At 42.6% G+C, this 27,495-nt stretch overlaps 1 protein-coding gene and 1 long non-coding RNA gene across 2 annotated transcripts in view; one reads left to right on the top strand and one right to left on the bottom strand.

Annotated features, from left to right (window-relative positions):
• The window catches only part of LOC149971808 (uncharacterized), a 467,486-nt gene extending 443,278 nt beyond the window's left edge, over window positions 1-24,208 (bottom strand). The window contains exons 1-2 of the long non-coding RNA XR_016491689.1: window positions 23,719-24,208; window positions 23,289-23,350 (exon numbers count right to left, since the gene is read on the bottom strand). This is a non-coding gene — a long non-coding RNA (uncharacterized LOC149971808). The remainder of the gene's footprint in view (window positions 1-23,288; window positions 23,351-23,718) is intronic.
• Window positions 1-27,495, top strand: part of LOC110505113 (leucine-rich repeat and immunoglobulin-like domain-containing nogo receptor-interacting protein 2) — a 406,461-nt gene that overhangs the window by 353,618 nt on the left and 25,348 nt on the right. The gene's annotated exons all lie outside the window — the stretch shown is intronic.

Genomic DNA, 27,495 nt, shown 5'->3' with positions numbered 1-27,495 from the left:
CCTCCTAACTACCTCGTCACCCCTTTTCCCACCTGTTCCTTTTTTCCCTCTGATTAGTCCTCTATATCTCTCTCTGTTTTTGTTCCTGTCTTTGTCGGATTCTTGTTTGTGTTTTTCATGCCTGAACCAGACTATCGTCATGTTTGCTGCAACCTTGTCCTGTCCTGTCGGAATCTGCCGGTCCATCTGAGCCTACCTATGTTTTGTTATTAAAGAAGTTCTGTTTACGTTAATTCGCTTTTGGGTCCTCATTCACGCACCGTAACAGAAGAATCCGACCAAGAATGGACCCAGCGACTTCGGATCCTCTCCACTCAGCCGTCGAGATCCAGGGAGCGATGCTAGGCAGACACGAGCAGGAATTGTCTGCTGCTCGACATGCCGTTGAGACCCTGGCCACCCAAGTCTCCAACCTCACAGAACAGGTTCACCATCTCCGCCTCGATCCACCGGCCACTTCCAGGGCTTTCGAATCTCCGGAGCCCAGAATCAATAACCCGCCGTGTTACTCTGGGGAGCCCACTGAATGCCGCTCGTTCCTCACCCAGTGTGATATTGTGTTTTCTCTCCAGCCCAACACTTACTCCAGGAACACTGCTCGTGTCGCCTACGTCATATCTCTCCTTACTGGACGGGCTCGTGAGTGGGGCACGGCAATCTGGGAGGCAAGGGCTGAGTGTACTAACCAGTATCAGGACTTTAAGGAGGAGATGATACGGGTTTTTGATCGATCTGTTTTTGGGGAGGAGGCTTCCAGGGCCCTGTCTTCCCTATGTCAAGGTAATCGATCCATAACAGACTACTCTATTGAGTTTCGCACTCTTGCTGCCTCCAGTGGCTGGAACGAGCCGGCTTTGCTCGCTCGTTTTCTGGAGGGTCTCCGCGCAGAGGTAAAGGATGAGATTCTCTCCCGGGAGGTTCCTTCCAGCGTGGATTCCTTGATTGAACTCGCTATTCGCATTGAGCGACGGGTTGATCTTCGTCACCGAGCTCGTGGAAAGGAGCTCGCGTTCTCCGTTGCCCCCCTCTCCGCATCACTACCATCTTCCTCTGCCGGCTCGGGTGCTGAACCTATGCAGCTGGGAGGTATCCGCATCTCGACTAAGGAGAGGGAACGGAGAATCACCAACCGCCTCTGTCTCTATTGCGGTTCTGCTGGTCATTTTGTCACTTCATGTCCAGTAAAAGCCAGAGCTCATCAGTAAGCGGAGGGCTACTGGTGAGCGCTACTACTCCTGTCTCTCCTTCAAGATCCTGCACTACCTTGTCGGTCCATCTACGCTGGACCGGTTCGTCAGCTTCCTGCAGTGCCTTAATAGACTCTGGGGCGGAGGGCTGTTTTATGGACGAGACCTGGGCTCGGGAACATGACATTCCTCTCAGACAGTTAAGGGAGTCCACGGCCTTGTTCGCCCTGGATGGTAGTCCTCTCCCCAGGATTCAGCGTGAGACGCTACCTTTAACCCTCACTGTTTCTGGTAATCATAGCGAAACCATTTCTTTTTTAATTTTTCGTTCACCTTTTACACCTGTTGTTTTGGGCCATCCCTGGCTAGTTTGTCATAATCCTTCCATTAATTGGTCTAGTAATTCTATCCTCTCCTGGAACGTCTCTTGTCATGTGAAATGTTTAATGTCTGCTATCCCTCCTGTTTCCTCTGTCTCTTCTTCACAGGAGGAGCCTGGTGATTTGACAGGGGTGCCGGAGGAATATCACGATCTGCGCACGGTGTTCAGTCGGTCCAGGGCCACGTCTCTTCCCCCACACCGGTCGTATGATTGTAGTATTGATCTCCTTCCGGGAACAACTCCCCCCCGGGGTAGACTATACTCTCTGTCGGCTCCCGAACGTAAGGCTCTCGAAGATTATTTGTCTGTAGCTCTTGCCGCCGGTACCATAGTCCCCTCCTCCTCTCCCGCCGGAGCGGGTTTTTTTTTTGTTAAGAAGAAGGACGGGTCCCTGCGCCCCTGCATAGATTATCGAGGGCTGAATGACATAACAGTGAAGAATCGTTATCCGCTTCCTCTTATGTCTTCAGCCTTCGAGATCCTGCAGGGAGCCAGGTTTTTCACTAAGTTGGACCTTCGTAACGCTTACCATCTCGTGCGCATCAGGGAGGGGGACGAGTGGAAGACGGCGTTTAACACTCCGTTAGGGCACTTTGAATACCGGGTTCTTCCTTTCGGCCTCGCTAACGCTCCAGCTGTCTTTCAGGCATTAGTCAATGATGTCCTGAGAGACATGCTGAATATCTTTGTTTTCGTTTACCTTGACGATATCCTGATTTTTTCACCGTCACTCCAGATTCATGTTCAGCACGTTCGACGTGTCCTCCAGCGCCTTTTAGAGAATTGTCTTTTTGTGAAGGCTGAGAAGTGCTCTTTTCATGCCTCCTCCGTCACATTTCTCGGTTCTGTTATTTCCGCTGAAGGCATTAAGATGGATCCCGCTAAGGTCCAAGCTGTCATTGATTGGCCCGTCCCTAAGTCACGCGTCGAGCTGCAGCGCTTTCTCGGCTTCGCGAACTTCTATCGTCGTTTCATCCGTAATTTCGGTCAGGTGGCAGCTCCTCTCACAGCCCTTACTTCTGTCAAGACGTGCTTTAAGTGGTCCGTTTCCGCCCAGGGAGCTTTTGATCTCCTCAAGAATCGTTTTACATCCGCACCTATCCTTGTTACACCTGACGTCACTAGACAGTTCGTTGTCGAGGTTGACGCGTCAGAGGTGGGCGTGGGAGCCATTCTTTCTCAGCGCTCCCTCTCTGACGACAAGGTCCACCCTTGCGCGTATTTTTCTCATCGCCTGTCGCCGTCGGAACGTAACTATGATGTGGGAAACCGCGAACTGCTCGCCATCCGCTTAGCCCTAGGCGAATGGCGACAGTGGTTGGAGGGGGCGACCGTTCCTTTTGTCGTTTGGACTGACCATAGGAACCTTGAGTACATCCGTTCTGCCAAACGACTTAATGCGCGTCAGGCGCGCTGCGCGCTGTTTTTCGCTTGTTTCGAGTTCGTGATTTCTTATCGTCCGGGCTCTAAGAACACCAAGCCTGATGCTTTATCTCGTCTCTTCAGTTCTTCAGTAGCCTCCACTGACCCCGAGGGGATTCTCCCTGAGGGGCGTGTTGTCGGGTTGACTGTCTGGGGAATTGAGAGGCAGGTAAAGCAAGCACTCACTCAAACTCCGTCGCCGCGCGCTTGTCCTAGGAACCTTCTTTTCGTTCCCGTTCCTACTCGTCTGGCCGTTCTTCAGTGGGCTCACTCTGTCAAGTTAGCCGGCCATCCTGGCGTTCGGGGTACGCTTGCTTCCATTCGCCAGCGTTTTTGGTGGCCCACCCGGGAGCATGACACGCGTCGCTTCGTGGCTGCTTGTTCGGTCTGCGCGCAGACTAAGTCCGGTAACTCCCCTCCTGCCGGCCGTCTCAGGCCGCTTCCCATTCCCTCTCGACCGTGGTCTCACATCGCCTTAGATTTTGTCACCGGACTGCCTTCGTCAGCGGGGAAGACTGTTATTCTTACGGTTGTCGACAGGTTCTCTAAGGCGGCTCATTTTATTCCCCTTGCTAAGCTTCCTTCTGCTAAAGAGACGGCACAAATCATCATCGAGAATGTTTTCAGAATTCATGGCCTTCCGTCAGACGTCGTTTCGGACAGAGGTCCGCAATTCACGTCTCAATTTTGGAGGGAGTTTTGCCGTTTGATTGGGGCTTCCGTCAGTCTCTCTTCCGGCTTTCACCCCCAGTCTAACGGTCAAGCAGAACGGGCCAATCAGACTATTGGTCGCATCTTACGCAGTCTTTCTTTTCGCAACCCTGCGTCTTGGTCAGAACAGCTCCCCTGGGCAGAATACGCCCACAACTCGCTTCCTTCGTCTGCGACCGGGCTATCTCCTTTTCAGAGTAGCCTCGGGTACCAGCCTCCGCTGTTCTCATCTCAGTTCGCCGAGTCCAGCGTCCCCTCCGCTCAGGCTTTTGTCCAACGTTGCGAGCGCACCTGGAAGAGGGTCAGGTCTGCACTTTGCCGTTATAGGGCGCAGACTGTGAGAGCTGCTAATAAGCGTAGAACTAAGAGTCCTAGATATTGTCGCGGTCAGAGAGTTTGGCTCTCCACTCAGAACCTTCCCCTTAAGACCGCTTCTCGCAAGTTGACCCCGCGGTTCATTGGTCCGTTCCGTATTTCTCGGATCATTAATCCTGTCGCAGTGCGTCCTCGGGGCCGTGGTCATCAGTACCTAGTAGATTGGGAGGGGTACGGTCCTGAGGAGAGGAGTTGGGTTCCCTCTCGGGACGTGCTGGACCGTGCGCTGATCGATGATTTCCTCCGTTGCCGCCAGGTTTCCTCCTCGAGTGCGCCAGGAGGCGCTCGGTGAGTGGGGGGGTACTGTCATGTATTGTCATGTTGTGTCTTGTTTCTGTCCTTTCCCTTCACCCTGTCTCCCTCTGCTGGTCGTTATTAGGTTACCTTTTCTCCCCCTCTTTCCCCCAGCTGTTCCTTGTCTCCTCCTAACTACCTCGTCACCCCTTTTCCCACCTGTTCCTTTTTTCCCTCTGATTAGTCCTCTATATCTCTCTCTGTTTTTGTTCCTGTCTTTGTCGGATTCTTGTTTGTGTTTTTCATGCCTGAACCAGACTATCGTCATGTTTGCTGCAACCTTGTCCTGTCCTGTCGGAATCTGCCGGTCCATCTGAGCCTACCTATGTTTTGTTATTAAAGAAGTTCTGTTTACGTTAATTCGCTTTTGGGTCCTCATTCACGCACCGTAACATTTTCAGGTCTCTACAGAGTTGTTCAATTGGGTTCAAGTCCGGGCTCTGGCTGGGCCACTCAAGGACATTCAGAGACTTGTCCCGAAGCCACTCCTGCGTTGTCTTGGCTGTGTGATTAGGGTAATTGTCCTGTTGGAAGGTGAATCTTTGCCCCAGTCTGTCCTGAGCACTCTGGAGCAGGTTTTCATCTGTACTTTACTCCATTCATCTGTGCCTGTATCCTGACTTGTCTCCGAATCTCTGCCACTGAAAAACATCCCCAAAGCATGATGCCGACACCACCATGCCTCACCGTAAGAATCGTGCCAGGTTTGCTCCAGTCATGATGCTTGGCATTCAGGTCAAATAGTTCAATCTTGGTTTCATCAGACCAGCGAAACTTGGTTATCATGGTCTGAGGGTCTTTAGGTGCCTTTCAACTAACTCCAAGGGGGGTGTCATGTGCCTTTTACTGAAGAGTGGCTTCTCCCATCTCCACAGAGGAACTCTAGATCTCCGTCAGAGTCACCTCCCTGAACAAAGCCCTTCTCCCCCGATTGCTCAATTTGGCCGGGCAGAGAGCTCTAGGATAAGTCTTGGTGGTTCCAGCCTTATTTAATTTAAGAATGGTTGAGGTCACTGTGTTCTTGGGTACCTATAATGCTGCAGAAATGTTTTGGTACCCTTCCCCTGATCTGTGCCTTGACACAATCCTGTCTCGGGGCTCTACGGACAATTCCTTCGACCTCATGGCTTGGTTTTTCCTCTGAAATGCCCTGTCAACTGTGGGACATTATATAGACAGGTGTGTGCCTTTCCAAATCATGACCAATCAATTGAATTTACCACAGGTGGACTCCAATCAAGTTGTAGAAACATCTTAAGGATGATCAATGGAAACAGGATGTAGTCACATTGTCAATGGTCTGAATGCTTTTGTAAATAAGGTATTTCTGTCTTTTGTTTTTAATACATTTGCTAAGAATTCTTAACCTGTTTTTGCTTAGTCTTTATGGGGTATTGTGTGTAGATTGATGAAGAAATTATTTTATTTAATCCATTTTAGAATAAGGCTGTAAAGTAACAATATGTGGAATAAGTCAAGGGGTCTAAATCATTTCCTAAGCACTACATATTGAATATGGGCATCCCTGCAGTATTTTTGACAATGTAATTTCAGATAATTTAATGTTAAAATTCCAATGGCAGTATTTTACACCTGGATATACATTGTATAAGACAAACAGAAATTGAATATTGATTAAGCTGTTAAATACACAAGAATCAGCAGCTGGCATCATGATAACTATAATCTTTTGCCCCCTGCATGTTTTCCTTTCTGGGCCAAACATGGGCCCTAACGTGACCTCATCAATAGCCAATCAATCTCGAGGACATCTGAATACTCTTTAATCCAATAAACAGGGTTGTATTACATTAAGCTTCCTCACAATGACTCTTTGAGGGGTTTGTTAAATACTTTGATTACAAAACTTTTGTGTTTTAGGGCATAACTCGAGCCAAATGGAATTAGCTTGGCTAGGGAATAGGGTGCCATTTGGGACACACTCTTAGATGTGTGTCCCAGTATTGGTCTATGTTTGCATCAGTAACAAAGATAACAGACATAATCTGGACCCTGAGATATGGTTACATGGGTGACCCGGCTCAATCTCCCTCTATTTCAGTCTATTGATGTGAAGAACGTAGTAATTCTACCAAACTGTACTGTTCTTGAGCCCTCTTATTCTTGGCTACATCATCAACCATCAAAAGCAAATGCTACCTCAGCAACCACAATTAGAAATTAAACTGTATGGTCTGCCACTATTACCGCCATCACTGTTTTTTGTTTGGGATAGGACTACATGTATAGTGTTGTCACGCAGTCATGGTTTCAATCATGAACATTCCTTTGTTATTCCTTTGTTATTTGTTATCCTCTTGGAGAAACAATTATGCAGTTTCTCTATATGTATTTTAGTATGTTGTGACAGGGAGTGGAAATGCACTTTAGATGGATAACATTTTGCAGATCAATAATTTATTATGTCTCCCTTCTCTCTGCTGACTGTCATCAATGAGGAGATGAAAGGAGGGAAAACTCCATAGATCTACGGCCATTCATTAAAACTGGGAGGGTCTCATTGTAGTTAATGACTTCCTCACCACCCTCCTACAACAAAGGAATGATTCAGACGATTGTAAGCAAGTGGCCAGACTTATACAAGCTGACATTTAGGACTCCGGGAGGCTTTTAGTGTCTCAAGTCCCTCCCTGGGAGGAGCCACATCTGAATGGATTTTAATGGCACTGAGTAGAGTGCCAAAGGTCAAGCCTCTTGATTGCACGGATGTGTCTGTCAGAAAGCGAGAGAGAGAGAGAGAGAGAGAGAGAGAGAGAGAGAGAGAGATGGAAGCGGTAGCTTGAGGGAGATGTCTAGCCATTGTTGAGCTGAGCAAGAGATGGCTATGGGAGAATGATCCTATGAGATTCCGGTATCACTGGATCAAGTATCCAGAGACCTCATTGGACTAACAGGCAGAGAGGAAAAATGGGTATGCTATCGTGTTGTTTGCTATGGCTCAATCTAGGATAACCTACTGTAACAGCATTTTGAAGCTGTTCTTATTTTGGTTTGCCAAGATCAGACTTTTTTTGTAGTCATGTGATTCATAAAATATTTGTGGTATTGATTTTGAAAGTGGGGCCATAAAAATAAGAGTTTTGTGGAGAAAAGACTTGTTTCTAGAAATGCTGCTTGCATGACAGATGTGTTGTTAGTTAACTTGTTGGATGCAACGGAGTGGGTGGAACACAACCACGAGGCTAGTGAATGCAGTACTGCTGGAGCTTACTGTAGTGGTTGTTGGTATCCTGATTGTTTTGGGTTGTTATTGTTGTTTCACATTTAGAGGATATAGAGGGTCAGTGGAGGGTATCAAGGAATTGCTGGATATGTATCCCTCCCTATATGACACAGTGCCATAAACCTGAAGCCTGCTAATGTTTGTGTCTGTGTAGTTAAGGTGTGAGCAAACAGACGCTAATGTCTATATTGTTTGTCGCTCTGGATCTCTGAACCATTTTGAGGGAAACGCGGGGGTCGTCAAAGACATTCGTCTCACCTAACTAGCCCTTTGGCTCATTCACAATACAGCTGAGACACCCCTGACTCATATCAGATGTGGGATGCCCGGACATGGGAGATGGAGTGTAGCAGAAGATACTTAGCAGCCCACACATTGAACTCTTAGCTCTTTTTAATGCATTTTAATCATCAGCCACTTCCCCTGTGGGCAGAGGCTAGGCTACACTTGCGTCAGGGCCAGATGGAAGGGATTGTTTTAGGGTATATTGGTATATTGTTTTGTGACTGTGACAGCTTTTCTGTTCTGTGGCTGTGACAGCTCGCAATTATCAAAGACACTTAGTTCAGGCATGATGAACGTGGTTGTTTTAGGGAGGCTGTGAATTTTTTAATTGGTATAGATTGTGTGGCAGTGACTGTTCTCTGATGTCACTACTCGCAAATACCAAAGAGTAGGAGGTCAGTGGGAAAATTCTGAAGAAACATGCCAGTGACTCGTATGCAAATTAATTTTTTGTAATTAAAATGAAAATGGCAAATTGATTAGTGATTTTGATTTTACGCAGGCCTTTTTCAATAGACCTCATAGCACATCAGGTGGGTTCGATAGATTAAACTTGGATGGTTTTCAATTTGAACTCCTGTTTGCTGTGAAGTAGGCCTTTATATAATGTTGGTCATTTACAAAACCATTCCTAGCACTTATAACCTGCCACCATACGCACTAACAACCTGTGTCCACTTCCTATGAAATAAGATAACTAAGTGTGCTTCCTTCCCAGACATCCATTTAGCCGGTCTATCATATTAAACACTGCTTTATGTGGTACATTAAGCATTCTTTCTTGACAAATTGCATTAGCTTGTGCGGATATGTGGAAAGAGGCTTGCATCTATATCATTTGGGGGACGTGTGTTGGAAACACAGATGGGAGCCATCAGTTTTCATTGTCTTAAAACGTTAGCACCGGACGTCATGATTAATGTACCATAGGGTTAATATAAAGCCTGATCTTACCTTTAACTGAGGTGGAACATCATTTATGTCTGGCTAACACACAGATGAATTTGATACACTTGTGTATTGTATTGTTTCTTGCAAGGTTTGCCATTTAGAATACATAGAACAAGTTATAGTTGACTATTCGTGATCTACCCCAGTGTTTCCCATCCCAGTCCTCTGGGACCCTACACTAGCATGGCTTTGTCAACTAATCAAGGGCTTGAAGACTGGTTGACTACAGTGGAATGAAATGCTCTGGAATAGAACAAATATGTACAATGTCTAGTGGTCCCCGGGGAATAGTTTGGAAAACATTGTTCTTAACAACTATCAGTGTTGATAGCTGGGTTATGCTAATCTTAACAAAATCAGCAACATTATAGTATATGTTATAGTATACCAAGCTTACACTCCCTATATAGAGCTTGTTGCAATTAGCCTGTGCTTAGAGTACACATGTTTCCGCTCTGGCATTTTCTCAGAAGGCAACTTAACATGGCAGGGTTCCACAGCTATTATAGACAAATGTGTTCTATAGCCCCTGGGTAATATCCCAGCACACAGGGGATGTGCTGAGGACATTCGCATTAGGCCTCTTGAGGGTTCGATGTGACGTTATCCCACTGACGTTCTGAGAACGTTGTAAGAACACCATATGATGGTCCAAAGGGAAGTTACTCTTGGGGACCTTTGTCGAGTTCCCTGTACATTCCCAGGATGATATTGAGGACCATGTCAGGACGTTCTCAGGAATTTCATTTCACTAGTACTTAGGAGCTTTTCTCTCTGTTCGTTCCAGGGACATTTTTAGGACGTTCTTGGGACATTGTCTCATGGTCCCATGAAAGTCCCATGAACGTTCTTGGGATGTTGTGTCATGGTCCCCTGGAGGTTTTGTCCAGTTCCCAGTTTGTTGCACGGACATCCTAGAGGAAATGTTTAGGAAGTTGTGTCATGGTCCCATGGAGGTTTGGTCTAGTTCCCGGTCACATTCTTGGGACGGTTCCTTGAAGGTCCCCTTAACGATCTTGGGACATTATGTCATGGTCCCCTAGAGGTTTTTGTTACGTGATGGTCCCAGGATTCCCAAACCATTATAAGTTAATGAGGGTTTTAAGGTAAGTATCTTAAGTAGATGACAATATGATTACATTTGTACTGACTTTTCAATATGACCCCACCCGGCATTTGAACTCATAACCTCTGGATATGAGGTATGCTGATCTTTCTGCTGTGTCACAGATTCTGTAGAATTGTAGAAGTTACTTACACATTTACTACCTGTAGTACATCTCTGCACTTAACAAAATAGTGCCACCTGCACTGCTATTTTAGTCATCAGTTAATCTGACTATTGTCTCATTGATTTCATTTACTATTTTTGTTTGGATTTTCAGTATTGTTTTCTAATGTTGGTGATATTATTCTGTTCTGATGTTACTAGAGAATATAATAATAGTTAGATGGATGCAGTGGTCTAAGGCACTGCAGTGGTTTAAGGCACTGCAATAATGGTTAGATGCAGGGGTCTAAGGCACTGCATCTCAGTGTAAGAGGTGTCACTACAGTCCCTGGTTCTAATCCAGGCTGTATCACATCTGGTCATGATTGGGAGTCCCATAGGGCGGCGCACAATTGGCCCAGCGTCGTCCGGGTTTGGCTGGGGTAGTCCATCATTGTAAATAACAATTTGTTCTAAACTGACTTGCCTAGTTAAATGCAGGTTTAACAAAGCTGAGATTTTCTTTAAAGTGCAAAGTGTAGGAATAGGCCTTCAAGTGAAATCAGTCACTGATACAGACATGGTGGCCTAGCAGGAAGCTGAGAATGTTGTGACCCAAGAGGTTGGGAGTTCAAATCCCACATGTTAAATTATGATTACTGTATGAATAAACATATTCAATGTAATTGTAAATTTCAAATATGTAAATTGAAAAAAACTGTATGTTAAGATGCTGTTTGTAGCATTGCCAGAAGCCAAAGAGCTGTGACTGGATCAGTGGTTCACCAATCGTGGGCTTGGCAACAGTAACAAGGGGTGATGTGTAATGAAATGTGTAATGGGGGAGGGGTTCTCCATGGCCATTGGGTGACGTCCCTGGGACGAACCAGGACCTAAACAAAAACCTCCAGGGGACCATAACACAATGTCCCAAGAACATCTTAAAATAGCCAAAACCCCCAGGGGACCATGACAACGTCCTGACGACCCAACAACTCATTATTGTTTGCAGGGATGCACCTTTTATACTACTTGGCCCTGTTAATGGTAGATTAAATACCTGTCCTGAACATCCTACTCATGGTAGAGAGCACACACATGCTTCCCGATTGTGCATTTTGACCTGTTCAAGTGGCGCAATAAAGCATAATAAATTCACCTCAATATCAATATGGAAATACATTACTGTTCATATGGTAAGGGCGCTATAGTGAGAAAAATATACTTTGAAATCCTTCTATTCAATACCTTAGTTTACCCCAACGGAAATGAATGACTCAAATCTTGAGGACTTCCCAATTTCTTCCTGTTTACCAGGTTCCCATCTACGGTGGCCTCAACGATCAAAGTACTCATCTCTCATCTTGACTTGTATATTGATAATAATCACCTGCACAGGGCTCGCCAATGATGTCCTTATTCGGTGCCATGATAATTGAGTCCTGGCACATTTAATGACAAAATATTCAGACACCCTGACAAGCTCCTGTTCCTCTCCACAGTTGAGTTGTATTAATTGATAACTATTAAACATGGGATGAAGACTGTAAGTCATGGTGTTAAATACATTCCTGTATGGCTGATTAGCACTGATTAATTATGTTTGACTTTGCCATGTGAATAAAGCACTAGGCCAATTGGAGAATAGCAGATTATTATTAGCCTACCCAAGGCCTTTGATTCTCACAGTTAGGGATGTGGTCCAAAATCTCTTTCTCTGCCTCACATGACTCCTGTTGGTGATTATGTTGCAGCTATGGTAATTGTGTTAATCTCAAGCTACTTTCCCTTTCATTTGCTTCTGATTGATGGCAATATTTGGAGAACATTTCACTAATGTTTTTTGACCATAAAGTCATAATTTGTCCATATAATCCCTACAATACGATTCCAATAATTTGGTTATCCCTTTCTTTCTCCAAAATATGCATGTTCAATCGGAATCAAATGGTGTTTGATCACACTGATAAATTGGTATTGTAACATTGGCCAGTGGAGGATGATGTACAGGAAAGGATGTCCCGAAACAACAGCATACATTGGTACTAACGATAAATTGCACTAATCAAAGATACAAACAAATCTGTGCTGTTGTTATTGTTCTAGTATGGCTAAACTACAGTACAGTAGTGAGCTACAGTGCCTTGCGAAAGTATTCGGCCCCCTTGAACTTTGCGACCTTTTGCCACATTTCAGGCTTCAAACATAAAGATATAAAACTGTATTTTTTTGTGAAGAATCAACAACAAGTGGGACACAATCATGAAGTGGAACGACATTTATTGGATATTTCAAACTTTTTTAACAAATCAAAAACTGAAAAATTGGGCGTGCAAAATTATTCAGCCCCTTTACTTTCAGTGCAGCAAACTCTCTCCAGAAGTTCAGTGAGGATCTCTGAATGATCCAATGTTGACCTAAATGACTAATGATGATAAATACAATCCACCTGTGTGTAATCAAGTCTCCGTATAAATGCACCTGCACTGTGATAGTCTCAGAGGTCCGTTAAAAGCGCAGAGAGCATCATGAAGAACAAGGAACACACCAGGCAGGTCCGAGATACTGTTGTGAAGAAGTTTAAAGCTGGATTTGGATACAAAAATATTTCCCAAGCTTTAAACATCCCAAGGAGCACTGTGCAAGCGATAATATTGAAATGGAAGGAGTATCAGACCACTGCAAATCTACCAAGACCTGGCCGTCCCTCTAAACTTTCAGCTCATACAAGGAGAAAACTGATCAGAGATGCAGCCAAGAGGCACATGATCACTCTGGATGAACTGCAGAGATCTACAGCTGAGGTGGGAGACTCTGTCCATAGGACAACAATCAGTCGTATATTGCACAAATATGGCCTTTATGGAAGAGTGGCAAGAAGAAAGCCATTTCTTAAAGATATCCATAAAAAGTGTCGTTTAAAGTTTGCCACAAGCCACCTGGGAGACACACCAAACATGTGGAAGAAGGTGCTCTGGTCAGATGAAACCAAAATTGAACTTTTTGGCAACAATGCAAAACGTTATGTTTGGCGTAAAAGCAACACAGCTGAACACACCATCCCCACTGTCAAACATGGTGGTGGCAGCATCATGGTTTGGGCCTGCTTTTCTTCAGCAGGGACAGGGAAGATGGTTCAAATTGATGGGAAGATGGATGGAGCCAAATACAGGACCATTCTGGAAGAAAACCTGATGGAGTCTGCAAAAGACCTGAGACTGGGACGGAGATTTGTCTTCCAACAAGACAATGATCCAAAACATAAAGCAAAATCTACAATGGAAAGGTTCAAAAATAAACATATCCAGGTGTTAGAATGGCCAAGTCAAAGTCCAGACCTGAATCCAATTGAGAATCTGTGGAAAGAACTGAAAACTGCTGTTCACAAAAACTCTCCATCCAACCTCACTGAGCTCGAGCTGTTTTGCAAGGAGGAATGGGAAAAAATGTCAGTCTCTCGATGTGCAAAACTGATAGAGACATACCCCAAGCGACTTACAGCTGTAATCGCAGCAAAAGGTGGCGCTACAAAGTATTAACTTAAGGGGGCTGAATAATTTTGCACGCCCAATTTTTCAGTTTTTGATTTGTTAAAAAAGTTTGAAATATCCAATAAATGTCGTTCCACTTCATGATTGTGTCCCACTTGTTGTTGATTCTTTACAAAGAAAATACAGTTTTATATCTTTATGTTTGAAGCCTGAAATGTGGAAAAAGGTCGCAAAGTTCAAGGGGGCCGAATACTTTCGCAAAGCACTGTAGATACACTGGTACTGTAACAGAACCATGTGAGAATGTACTTCATGTTATTGATGTTTTTTAACTAGGTCACGTCCCTTACACGGATGCCATTGCATGTACTGAGAGAGTTTGGGTTACACAACCCACTCATCAAAGCTCATCAAAGAATAGGCCAGTGTCATTTTGCGCCTTGGCAGACCATATGGCTCTATCCCATGCCATCCACCATCCTTTACAAAAATCATTTGAATAATGTATAAACCAAGAAGAGAACGTTCCAGGATTGCCTTCTCATTTCCATCGTCACCATCCTCTTTGATTACTTGCAGACACTCCCTTTATAAAAGGTGGATTGATTGCACTCTGGCAATGCATTAACCTGCGAGTTAATTACATGTTTCCTTCAGGGTAGAGTCATTAGAAGCTATAAGGCTCGTTAACATTTCAATTATAATTTAATAACTTTTCCATACAGTTACCCTTGTGAGGATAGTTTGTTATTTAATTTTTGATATCTGGGAAATTAAGATATCAAAAGCAGCGCTGACATATCTAATATGTGTATGTTTAACCCCTTCACATTAGCGATCTTACAGTTAATGATGGGGCATACTGCACAGCTTGTTGTCTCTGTAATGTGGAGTGTACTGGAATTCATGAGATGCGGCTTGTGTGTATGAGGTTGGTGCAACTTCAATTCAAGTCAAGGCCAAGCCAGCATAGTTTAGAAGGAAAGTGTCAGGGCCCATTGGCCTTCAGCTTCCATTTGAATTTATTTCTGTTCCCATTAAACGGGTAAATATTTTTCATTTTGCAGTGCACCGTGTACACATGAGTCTGAAAATGCCTAACGCAAGTCTTAATCCAATTATGTAAAGTCCCTGTACAGTATATTTGTTCTATTACACACACATGTAAAATTGTGTAATTAATACACATGTAAATTGGAAATGTTATTTTGTATATCCCACTCTCCCTGACACTAGTCTTGCTAATAACAGACTCTCTACGCCCTTGAATTGAGAGTCAGGAATGGCTGCTTTGATGTGTCTGCACAACGTGACGACAATGAAGGGGATGTGCCCTCAGACTTCCAGGCAACACCCTATGCTGGTTGGATATCCCATTTTGAAATGAATGAAACATGATTTATTGGTTTACATAGGGCGGGGGCGGGCCCAGTCCTTTTACATAGGGCGGGGACGGGCCCAGCCCTTCCACTTCCAGCCAGCTCCTGAGTGGCGCAGCAGTCTAAGGCGTCACTACAGACCCTGGATTGATTCCAGGCTATATCACAACCGGCATTGATTGGGGGTTCCATAGGGCGGCGCACAATTGGCCCAGCACCGTCCGGGGGTAGGCCCTCTTTGTAAATGTGAATGTGTTCTTAATTAACTGACTTGCCTAGTTAAATAAACAAATCAGGGGCAAACGCACACAGCTGTAGCAAGCACAAACCTTCAGAGTTTGGCAATTGTTTGCTGATATCATCATGAATAGTGCAGATAAATAATCACACACATTTTTAAAACGTTAGAACAACCCTTCTACACTAAAACAAGTTACATATTAGACAACAGCAACCTGTTTAATGTTACAATCTTGTGGCTAGGAAGTAGCAACTAACGTTAGCTAGCAAAGTTCAGCCCATAGAATGTAAGACAGCTAATAGCTTTAGCTTGCTTTCTATCAACTCAAAATCAGCTAGCTAATAAAATGTATGTTTTAGTTACAAATTAACTAGTTAGCTAATTACAGGTTGAACGTTTCTTTACCCCACTGAAGTTATTAATTCTCTGTTTACAGAGTAAACTCTGTTTACAGTGCTGATTTTAGCATCTTGGTGGGGCAAACCATCACCAAAAATGTTTAGATGCATGCCAGCAAAGCCACTACACTACACAACACAACACTAAACAATACATGAATTGCACTATAACGGTGACAAACTGTGCCCACAAAGTATTATGACCTACATAAAGCTTTCCCAACAGCAGAGTCCCAACAGCAGTCCCATCATCTTACCACTGCTACACCTGGCTATCAACTGAGCCTTTTCTGTCAGCAAAACAGCCTCATTTACTGTCTTTAAAAAACATAGCTGATATGGCTGACTTGCTTAAACAAATGTGGTTTCTACTGACAATTGAGATGTACAAACTATGGCATAAGGAGACGACAAGCAGATAAGAGGCCATCCCTATTTTAAATTAAGACATTCATGAGCAAGCTAGGATGAACGTAATCAATATAGCTATTTGTTCAGCACTTTTGAAATGTACAGCGACAGCATTCAGAATATGGGCCGTTCTTATAGTGTTCTCCCTGTACACCAAGTCAGAACTGTAGGATAAATAAAGGGGGGATATAAGCAGATAATGGAACCTCTTACAAGATTTGATGATTACATTTCTCTAAAACAGGTTATAGGCTAAATGTGCACCACCACGTCAGAACAGTAGGTGAAATTAAGAGGGAAATAGGTTTATTACACAACATACACTTAGTATTACTTTCTTAGCAACAGTATACATATCGTCCTGGCATATTACAACATTTATGCAGCAGAGTACAAAACATTTTTGGACTCGCTTTGTTGTGCTGTGTTCACTTGAACAGGAAGATGACGCGGCGGTCCTTCGTGGGCTAATTCAGACATCAAACTTTGTCATTAAAATCTGGCATTCTCTGGATTCATGGTGCTTTCAAGACAACTGGGAACTTGGAAAAAAAAGTGATCAGTGATCTTCAGGTCGTAGCTCTAGAAAGAGGCCCGGGTTCCCGACGTACAATTCCAAGTTGGATAAATTCAAAACGTATTTTCCCAGTCTGATTTATTTTTTTGCCCAGTTCCCAGTTGTCATGGACTTATTGAAGTCAGATTTCCCAGTTTCGAGTTAAGTTGTTTTGAGCGCAGCACAAATCAAGCTGGATTGACAGTACGACCAATGTTGAATATTTGTAATTTTAAGCTTTGAAAAGAGTTGCGTGGTCCCAGGATTGGGACCACAATCCCACTCCACTGAATAACAGACAAGTGATTGCTTTGTAATGCTTGCAGTTAGCCACTGATTACTTCCAAACCATTCATTGTTGAATTTGTGATTTCCAACTTGTTGTGTAATGTTTATGTCCAATGGCCATTGAGCACCAATAAATGTAATCTATAATTTCTCGTCATTACTTCTACTTCTCTTCTCTTCTCTTCACAAGGATTAATAAGGATTTTCCAGTAGATTGTCAACTTGATTCACAATGATGACTGCTAGCCAAGATTTTGAAAGTATGATATTGACATGATCAGTCCAATCAAAGTTACTGTAGATATGACCTTGATTTTATGTAATTTTGTCTGCAGCCAATGACCTTGAACCTTTCTTGGATGGGCACTTCTAATGTAACTATGGCAGCAAAGGGGCTTGAATTATTGGGCTCTACCCTTAGATTTGGCAGTGACGTAATGTCAGAACACTGAGCCAATTACAACTAGAGAACATTACCAACACCTACTCTGCTCCGTACTGTATTTTCGTCTGGCTGCCCCATCACCACAGAAGGCACTGAAAGCTAGGCTGAAACACCTGCCTTTTGGAGCTGCCATACTGAAGAAAGCTAGGCTTTATTAACTCAATTATGATTTTTTTTATACGTTGTTTGCATACTGATATGTGACATGTATTAATGCCAAAATAACATGCAAAACAGGCACCCCCCCACAAAAAATATATAAATATATATATATAGACTATATATGTGTTATTTCATAGTTTTGATGTCTTCACTAGGTAACATAAAGAAATAGGTAAATATTGGGCACACATCCAGGTTGTTCAAGGGGTTTTCTTTATTTGAACTATTTACCTATTTGACCTATTTCTTTACATTACCTAGTGAAGACATCAAAACTATTAAATAACAGATATGGAGTTATCTAGTAACCAAAAAAGTAGTTAAACAGATTAAAATATATTTTATATTTGAGATTCTTCAAAGTAGCCACCTTTGCCTTGATGACAGCTTTGCACACTCTTGGCATTCTCTCAACCAGCTTCACCTGGAATGCTTTTCCAACAGTCTTGAAGAAGTTCCCACATATGCTGGGCACTTGTTGGCTGCTTTACCTTCACACTGCGGTCCTACTCATCCCAAACCATCTTAATTGGGTTGAGGTCAGGGGATTGTGGAGGGCAGGTTATCTGATGCAGCACTCTGATCACTCTGCTTGTTCAAATAGCCTTTACACAACCTGGAGGTGTACTGGGTCATTGTTATGTTGAAAGCAAATGATAGTTGCACTAAGTGCAAACCAAATGGGATGGCGTATCGCTGCATAATGCTGGTTAAGTGAACTTTGCATTCTAAATAAATCACTGGCAGTGTCAACAGCAAAGCACCCCCACACCATCACACCTCCTCCTCCATGTTTCACAATGAGAACAACACATGGTTCCCATCATCCGTTCACCTACTCTGCATCACACAAAGACATGGTGGTTGGAACCAATAATCTCAATAACGGACTCATCAGACCAAAGGACAGATTTCCACCGGTCTAATGTCCATTGCTCGTGTTTCTTGGCCCATGCAAGTTTATTCTTCTTATTGGTGTCCTTTAGTAATGGTTTATTTAGGCTGCAATATAAGTTGCAGTTAACTCTAATGAACTTATCCTCTGCAGCAGCGTTAACTCTGGGTCTTCCTTTCCTGTGGCGGTCCTCATGAGAGCCAGTTTCATCATAGCGTTTGGTTTTTGCAACTGCACTTGAAGAAACTTGAAAAGGCTTCCACTGTCTATTTATATAGTAGGGAAATCTCCTCCCTACCCCATAATGTTGACAATGCTTCCACATGAAGTACCCTAATTATGTGATAATGCCAAAGATGCCGGTGTTTGGAGGATATATTGGCATGGGTGTTGCCGCCAAACTGTGCCAATATATCCTCCAAACACTGGCTTCGAGGGCATTATCACTTTAATACAACATGTAACCAATGTATTCAAATAATGATTGACATATTTTCATTTAAAAAATTATTTTGATTGAAAGTATTCGGCCCCCTTGAACTTTGCGACCTTTTGCCACGTTTCAGGCTTCAAACATAAAGATATAAAACTGTATTTTTTTGTGAAGAATCAACAACAAGTGAGACACAATCATGAAGTGGAACAACATTTATTGGATATTTCAAACTTTTTTAACAAATCAAAAACTGAAAAATTGTGCGTGCAAAATTATTCAGCCCCTTTACTTTCAGTGCAGTAAACTCTCTCCAGAAGTTCAGTGAGGATCTCTGAATGATCCAATGTTGACCTAAATGACTAATGATGATAAATACAATCCACCTGTGTGAAATCAAGTCTCCGTATAAATGCACCTGCCCTGTGATAGTCTCAGAGGTCCGTTAAAAGCGCAGAGAGCATCATGAAGAACAAGGAACACACCAGGCAGGTCCGAGATACTGTTGTGAAGAAGTTTAAAGCCGGATTTGGTTACAAAAAGATTTCCCAAGCTTTAAACGTCCCAAGGAGCACTGTGCAAGCGATAATATTGAAATGGAAGGAGTATCAGACCACTGCAAATCTACCAAGACCTGGCCGTCCCTCTAAACTTTCAGCTCATACAAGGAGAAGACTGATCAGAGATGCAGCCAAGAGGCCCATGATCACTCTGGATGAACTGCAGAGATCTACAGCTGAGGTGGGAGACTCTGTCCATAGGACAACAATCAGTCGTATATTGCACAAATCTGGCCTTTATGGAAGAGTGGCAAGAAGAAAGCCATTTCTTAAAGATATCCATAAAAAGTGTCGTTTAAAGTTTGCCACAAGCCACCTGGGAGACACACTAAACATGTGGAAGAAGGTGCTCTGGTCAGATGAATCCAAAATTGAACTTTTTGGCAACAATGCAAAACGTTATGTTTGGCGTAAAAGCAACACAGCTGAACACACCATCCCCACTGTCAAACATGGTGGTGGCAGCATCATGGTTTGGGCCTGCTTTTCTTCAGCAGGGACAGGGAAGATGGTTAAAATTGATGGGAAGATGGATGGAGCCAAATACAGGACCATTCTGGAAGAAAACCTGATGGAGTCTGCAAAAGACCTGAGACTGGGACGGAGATTTGTCTTCCAACAAGACAATGATCCAAAACATAAAGCAAAATCTACAATGGAATGGTTCAAAAATAAACATATCCAGGTGTTAGAATGGCCAAGTCAAAGTCCAGACCTGAATCCAATCGAGAATCTGTGGAAAGAACTGAAAACTGCTGTTCACAAATGCTCTCCATCCAACCTCACTGAGCTTGAGCTGTTTTGCAAGGAGGAATGGAAAAAAATGTCAGTCTCTCGATGTGCAAAACTGATAGAGACATACCCCAAGCGACTTACAGCTGTAATCGCAGCAAAAGGTGGCGCTACAAAGTATTAACTTAAGGGGGCTGAATAATTTTGCACGCCCAATTTTTCAGTTTTTGATTTGTTAAAAAAGTTTGAAATATCCAATAAATGTCGTTCCACTTCATGATTGTGTTCCACTTGTGGTTGATTCTTCACAAAAAAATACAGTTTTATATCTTTATGTTTGAAGCCTGAAATGTGGCAAAAGGTCGCAAAGTTCAAGGGGGCCGAATACTTTCGCAAGGCACTGTATAGTACCGAAACAAATCTATGGTTGCTACCCAAGCCGGCTGGTTGTTCGTTCTATTGGTTCAGTCATTCAGTCTTTTTGTTCTGTGTCTATGGACGCGACTTTGACGTTCGTTCTAAATGTTCCATTGCCATACTGGCTGGCAACGTTCTTATCCCTTGCTTGCTAGCTAGCTAGCCAACTATAGCTAACTTACAGTCATAATAACAACAGTAGCTGCAGTTGGTTTAAGCTGTTTTCTATTTAAATTCATTTGGATACATCAATAACAATGAATTGGTTAGGACACTGTTGTTCAAAGAAGATAGCCAACAACACAGCTAAAACAATACAGCTAAAACAATCACTTCAAACTGAAGCTGGAAAGACTGCAAACTAGCTGCACTTTGTTTCATTTGACCTTTTTTCAACTGACATTTCTTTGTATATATCCATAAAAATTAAGACAGCTGATTCATGATTTCGACTGGCTGAGAAATGCTGCCTGCTTTTCTCTCTCGTCCCGACACCCGACCCCTACAAGTTCATTACTATGGGACAATTGGAATATTGAAACAATGTCGAAAATGTTGGAGAGACAGACAGGAAGGTTTATACAAATCTCTGCTGTTGAAAACTAAATGTTAGTCTAAAATAAATGTGAGATGATGTCTAGATGCTTTTCATAGTGAAGATCAAGTTTATAACTTCCCTGGCTGGGCTGATGAAACAGTGGACTGAGCAGTCAGATGGAACAGAGTAAATAGGCATTTTAAAGTAATATATCCAGCCGGTGATAACTTGTGGAATAGCCCCCGGCTGGAATGCGCTTTTAACCAATCAGCATTCAGGATTAGATCCACCCGTTGTATAAAAATGTATAGAACACAGTCTGGCCCAAAAAGACCAGACTACAGCAAGTATAACCAACACCAAAAGAGATATGAATCATATTTCATCAATTAAATCTAAAATATCTATCTAATGCAACATTTACTACTGTAAAGATAAAGAAAACATGTACTTTATTTTACAGGATGATATAATGCATGAAGCAAACATGGAATGACATTTTGAAATGTGAAGGTGTAGACTCAGTGAAGTTGTCTAGTGGAGGTGTCTTTCATCCCTCGGCACCCTGGTGGAGTGGAACAATTATTGTTCAGCCCCATAGTAGCATGATTCTGGTTCTGATTCTGGATAGCTGAACTCCTGTAAATAGAGAAAGGACATTTAGATGTATGTAACATTTTTCCAACCATACCATTCAAAGATGTTTTCCAACTAGAGACCCTAGGGAGGATGAATGAAATGTTGAGCTACATCAACCTTGTACTTATTCATATGAATTTGGGACTAGAAGGGGGAGGTTCCCTTATACAGACACAGAAAAAACAACTGCAATTTGACAATAGAACAAATAGTGCACCTGGAACATAATCATTATGTTGATAAATTAATTGCAGTCAATAATTTGGAATGAAAAGGTAGGTAGCCCATCTAGGTAGCCTAATCAGCCAGTGCACACTTTGGCACAGTTTGTATGTCAGTGTCAGACGGCTGGTTTGGAGTCAAGGTGCCTCTGCTGAAGGTCAAGTAAGCAGGCATCACCACAGACACCTACAAGGGGCTTATGTTAAACCACCTCTGCCACTACTGCTTGTAGTACTTGAGGAACACTTTGTTTCGATAAATCATTCCATAGACATTCCCTTCCTAAACCAGACTATATAGTCTTCAGACTCTCTCTCTCTCTCTCTCTCTCTCTCTCTCTTATCGCTATTAGCATTATTCTGAGCTGCAGGCTTGAGGGCAACCAACACAGATAAATGTACAAGACAACCCAAATGAAAAACCAGCTCCCAAGATAGAACACCCTTTCTTTGTGGATAGTTACATTAGGTACAGTCTCTTTATTCCTGTACCCTCTTATAACTAACACGTTGACCATGGTCTTTAAGAGCGTTGACAATTGTTGGCTAAACAAAGCGGACATCTTGGAACATACGGCTGGAGCACAGAGACACCTTTGGGTGTGAAAAGCAATTGCATTAGATGGAATGATCGTAGCCCAAGGGCCACATCAAAAACACTCTTAAAACCTTCCAGTGGAGATATGGACCAGGCCAATTTCTCAAATGGCTTTTACTTGTTTATTGCACAGGGGCCAAGTTTGTTATCTAATCCTTAACTACTTGGGCAAACACCAGCAAATAGGACGTGCCTGCTTTTTGAGGTTTTTGGGATGTTGTACAAGCCTCCGATGATACAGTTGTGTCTGCTAGGGACACGCTTACTGCATTTAGCTCTGCTTTAGTTACAGTTGAAGTCAGAAGTTTACATACACTCATTAAAACTTGTTTTTCAACTACTACAAATGTCTTGTTTACAAACTATAGTTTTGGCAAGTTGGTTAGGACATCTATTTTGTGCATGACACAAGTGATTTTTCCAACAATTGTTTACAGACAGATTATTTCACTTATAATTCACTGTATCACAATTCCAGTGGGTCAGAAGTTTACATACACGGCCTCCCCGGTGGCGCAGTGGTTAACCTTTCTGATCTCCCCATCCCGGATCCGGGTTCGTGAATACAGACTCAAGCTCATTACCATAACGCAACGTTAACTATTCATGAAAATCGCAAATGAAATTAAATAAATATGCTAGCTCTCAAGCTTAGCCTTTTGTTAACAACACTGTCATCTCAGATTTTCAAAATATGCTTCTCAACCATTGCAAAACAAGCATTTGTGTAACAGTATTGATGGCTAACGTAGCATTTAGCATTAGCATTCAGCTGGCAACATTTACACAAAAAAACAGAAAAGCATTCAAAAAAATCATTTACCTTTGAAGAACTTCAGATGTTTTCAATGAGGAGACTCTCAGATAGCAAATGTTCAGTTTTTCCTGAAAGATTATTTGTTTAGGACAAATCGCTCCGTTTTCTGCGTCACGTTTAGCTATGAAAAAACCCCTGTATCCAGGATTGTGTAAATCTATCAGCAAGCTCATTAGCATAACACAACGTTAACTATTTATGAAAATCGCAAATGAAATGAAATAAATATGCCATCTCTCAAGCTTAGCCTTTTGTAAACAACACTGTCATCTCAGATTTTCAAAATATGCTTCTCAACCATAGGAAAACAATAATTTGTGTAAAAGTAGCTAGCTAGAGTTAGCATTTCGCGTTAGCATTTAGCGTTAGCATTAGCGTTAGCATCCAGCACGCAACATTAACAAAAACATAAAAGCCTTCAAATAAAATCATTTACCTTTGAAGAACTTCTGATGTTTTCAATGAGGATACTCTCAGTTAGATAGCAGATGCTCAGTTTTTCCAAAAAGATTCCTTGTGTATTAGAAATAGCTCCGTTTTATACATCACATTTGGCTACCAAAAAAAATCCATAAATTCAGTCCTCAAAACGCAAACTTTTTTCCAAATTAACTCCATAATATCGACTGAAAACATGGCAAACGTTGCTTAGAATCAATCATCAAGGTGTTTTTCACATATCTCTTCATTGATACATCGTTCTTGGACACATGCTTTCTCCCCTGAATCAAATGGTAAAGTAGAAGCAGCTGGCAATTGCACACCGAATTCGACGCAGGACACCAGGCGGACACTTGGAAAATGTAGTCTCTTATGGTCAATCTTCCAATGATATGCCTACAAATACGTCACAATGCTGCTAAGACCTTGGGCGAACGACAGAAAGTGTAGGCTCATTCGTTGCGCAATCACAGCCATATAAGGAGAGAATGGAAAACAGAGCTTCAGAAATTCTGCTAATTCCTGGGTGATGCATCATCTTGGTTTCGCCTGTAGAATGAGTTCTGGGGCACTTACAGACAAAATCTTTGCAGATTCTGAAACTTCAGAGTGTTTTCTTTCCAAAACTGTCAAGAATATGCATAGTCGAGCATCTTTTCGTGACAAAATATCGCGCTTAAAACGGGAACGTTTTTTATCCAAAAATGAAATAGCGCCCCTAGAGCTCTAACTGGTTAAGGGCGCTGTACTGCAGCGCCAGCTGTGCCACCAGGGACTCTGGGTTTGCGCCCAGGCTCTGTCGTAAACGGCCACGACCGGGAGGTCCGTGGGGCGAGGCACAATTGGCCTAGCGTCGTCCGGGTTAGGGAGGGTTTGGCCGGTAGGGAAATCCTTGTCTCATCGCGCACCAGCGACTCCTGTGGTGGGCCGGGCGCAGTGCACGCTAACCAAAGTTGCCAGGTGCATGGTGTTTCCTCTGACACATTGGTGCAGCTGGCTTCCAGGTTGGATGGCGCTGTGTTAAGAAGCAGTGTGGCTTGTTTGGGTTGGGTATTGGAGGACGCATGACTTTCAACCTTCGTCTCTCCTGAGCCCGTACGGGAGTTGTAGCGATGAGACAAGACAGTAGCTACTAAACAATTGGATACCATGAAATTGGGGAGAAAAAGGGGTAAAATTCACACACCGAAATTTTTAAACATTAATAAAAATAAGTTTACATACACTATGTTGACTGTGCCTTTAAACTGCTTGGAAACTTCACATCATTTGTCATGGCTTTAGAAGCTTCTAATAGGCTAATTGACATAATTTGAGTGAATTAGAGGTGTACCTGTGGATGTATTTCAAGGCCTACCTTCAAACTCAGTGCCTCTTTGCTTGATCATGGGAAAATCAAAAGAAATCAGCCAAGACCTCAGAAAAATATTTGTAGACCTCCACACGTCTGGTTCATCATTGGGAGCAATTTCCAATCGCCTGAATGTACCACGTTCATCTGTACAAAGAATATTACGCAAGTATAAAGACCATGGGACCACGCACCCGTCATACCGCTCAGGAAGGAGACGTGTTCTGTCTCCTAGAGATGAACATACTTTGGGACGAAAAGTGCAAATCAATCTCAGAACAACAGCAAAGGACCTTGTAAAGATGCTGGAGGAAACTGGTACAAAATCATCTATATCCACAGTAAAATGAGTCCTATATCGACATAACCTGAAAGGCCGCTCAGCAAGGAAGAAGCCACTGCTCCAAAACCACCATAAAAAAAGCTAAACTACGGTTTGCACATGGGGACAAAGATCATACTTTTTGGAGAAATGTCTTCTGGTCTGATGAAACAAAATATAACAGTTTGGTCATAATGACCAACGTTATGTTTGGAGGAAAAAGGGGAACGCTTGCAAGCCGAAGAACACAATCGCAAACGTGAAGCACAGGGGTGGCAGCATCATGTTGTGGGGGTGCTTTCATGAGGGGAAACTTTTGTGGATATATTGAAGAAACATCTTAACTCTTAAAGCTCCCCTGAATTATTTCAACATTTTGTTAAAAATTGCGCAACATTTCAACGTCCTGCTACTCATGCCAGGAATATAGTATATGCATAGGATTAGTATGTGTGGATAGAAAACACTGAAGTTTCTAAAACTGGTTAAATAATGTCTGTGACTATAACAGAACGTGAACAGCAAGCGAAATCCCAAGAAAAACCTGGTCACAAAAACCACAGAAAAGTATCAATCCGCCAGTCTCTGAATTGTTTATTGCAAGCAAAAATATATAACGGTGAGCTTGTAGTTCCTACAACTTCCACACGATGTCGCCAGTACTGGCATTTTCATTGGTTTAAATCCTTTGTGGAATGAGAAGTAGGTCCTTCCTTTCGTCCAGTATACAGGAAGAGACTTTTGGGAGAGAGAGAAAGGACAACGTTTTCTAGAGTAGCTGCTATTGAATACAGATCGCCCAGTGATCAATTTGATCGATTATTAACGTTTACAAATACCTAAAGTTGGGTTACAAAAGTAGTTTGAAGTGTTTTGTCAAAGAATATAGGAAACTTATTTAATTTTTAAAAATTACGTTGCGTTTTGGAACAGAGCTTTTGGATGACGGGCTATATAAATTGACATTTTGGGTATACATGGACGGATTTAATCGGGAAAAAGACCCAATTGTGATGTTTATGGGACATATAGGAGTGCCAACAAAGAAGCTCATCAAAGGTAATGAATGTTTTATATTTTATTTCTGTGTTTTGTGTAGCGCCGGCTACGCTAATTATTTTGTTTACGTCCCCTTCAGGTATTTTGGGGTGTTGCATGCTATCAGATAATAGCTTCTCATGCTTTTGCCGAAAAGCATTTTAAAAATCTGACGTTGGCTAGATTCACAACGAGTGTAGCTTTAATTCAGTACCCTGCATGTGTGTTTTAATGAAAGTTTGAGTTTTATCGAGTACTATTAGCATTTGGCATTGCGCACTTCCATTTCCTGTTGACTAGGTGGGATGCTAGCGTCTCACATGTCTCTAAGGTTATCAGGTTATCAGTCAGGAAGTTAAAGCTTGTTGGCAAATGGGTCTTCCAAACGGACAATGACCCCAAGCATACTTCCAAAGTTGTGGCAAAATGGCTTAAGGACAACAAAGTCAAGGCCCTCACCTCAATCCTATAGAACATTTGTGGGCAGAACTGAAAAATAATGTGCGAGCAAGAAGGCCTACAAACCTGACTCAGTTACACCAGCTCTGTAATGAGGAATGGGCCAAAATTCACCCAACTTATTGTGGGAAGCTTTTGGAAGGCTACCCAAAACATTTGACCCAAGTTAAACAATTAAAAAGCAATGCTACCAAATACTAATTGAGTGTATGTAAACTTCTGACACACTGGAAATGTGATGAAAGAAATATAAGCTGAAATAAATCATTCTCTTTCACATTTTTTTAATAAAATGGTGATCCTAACTGACATAAGACAGGGAATATTTACTATGATTAAATGTCAGGAATTGTGAAACTGAGTTTAAATGTATTTGGCTAAGGTGTATGTATACTTCCGACTTCAACCCTATGTGACCATTGATGATCTTTGCTTCAGGTGAATACCTTCGAGAAATTTCTCAAAGGTATTCATCTAAAGCAAAGAGCATCCCAGGTCATGAATTATTTAATAGTAAGTGACAGTGGGTTCCATTGCAATCCACTGGGGTGTACTTATCATCAAAAGGTTTAGATGGGCCAAACATTTCATACTCTGTCTGC

Source organism: Oncorhynchus mykiss, chromosome 25 (assembly GCF_057628025.1).
Source record: "Oncorhynchus mykiss isolate SJ-2025 chromosome 25, ASM5762802v1, whole genome shotgun sequence".
Taxonomy (NCBI): domain Eukaryota; kingdom Metazoa; phylum Chordata; class Actinopteri; order Salmoniformes; family Salmonidae; genus Oncorhynchus; species Oncorhynchus mykiss.
The sequence above is the reverse complement of the archived record's forward strand: the minus strand, read 5'-3'. Positions and strand labels throughout refer to the sequence as shown.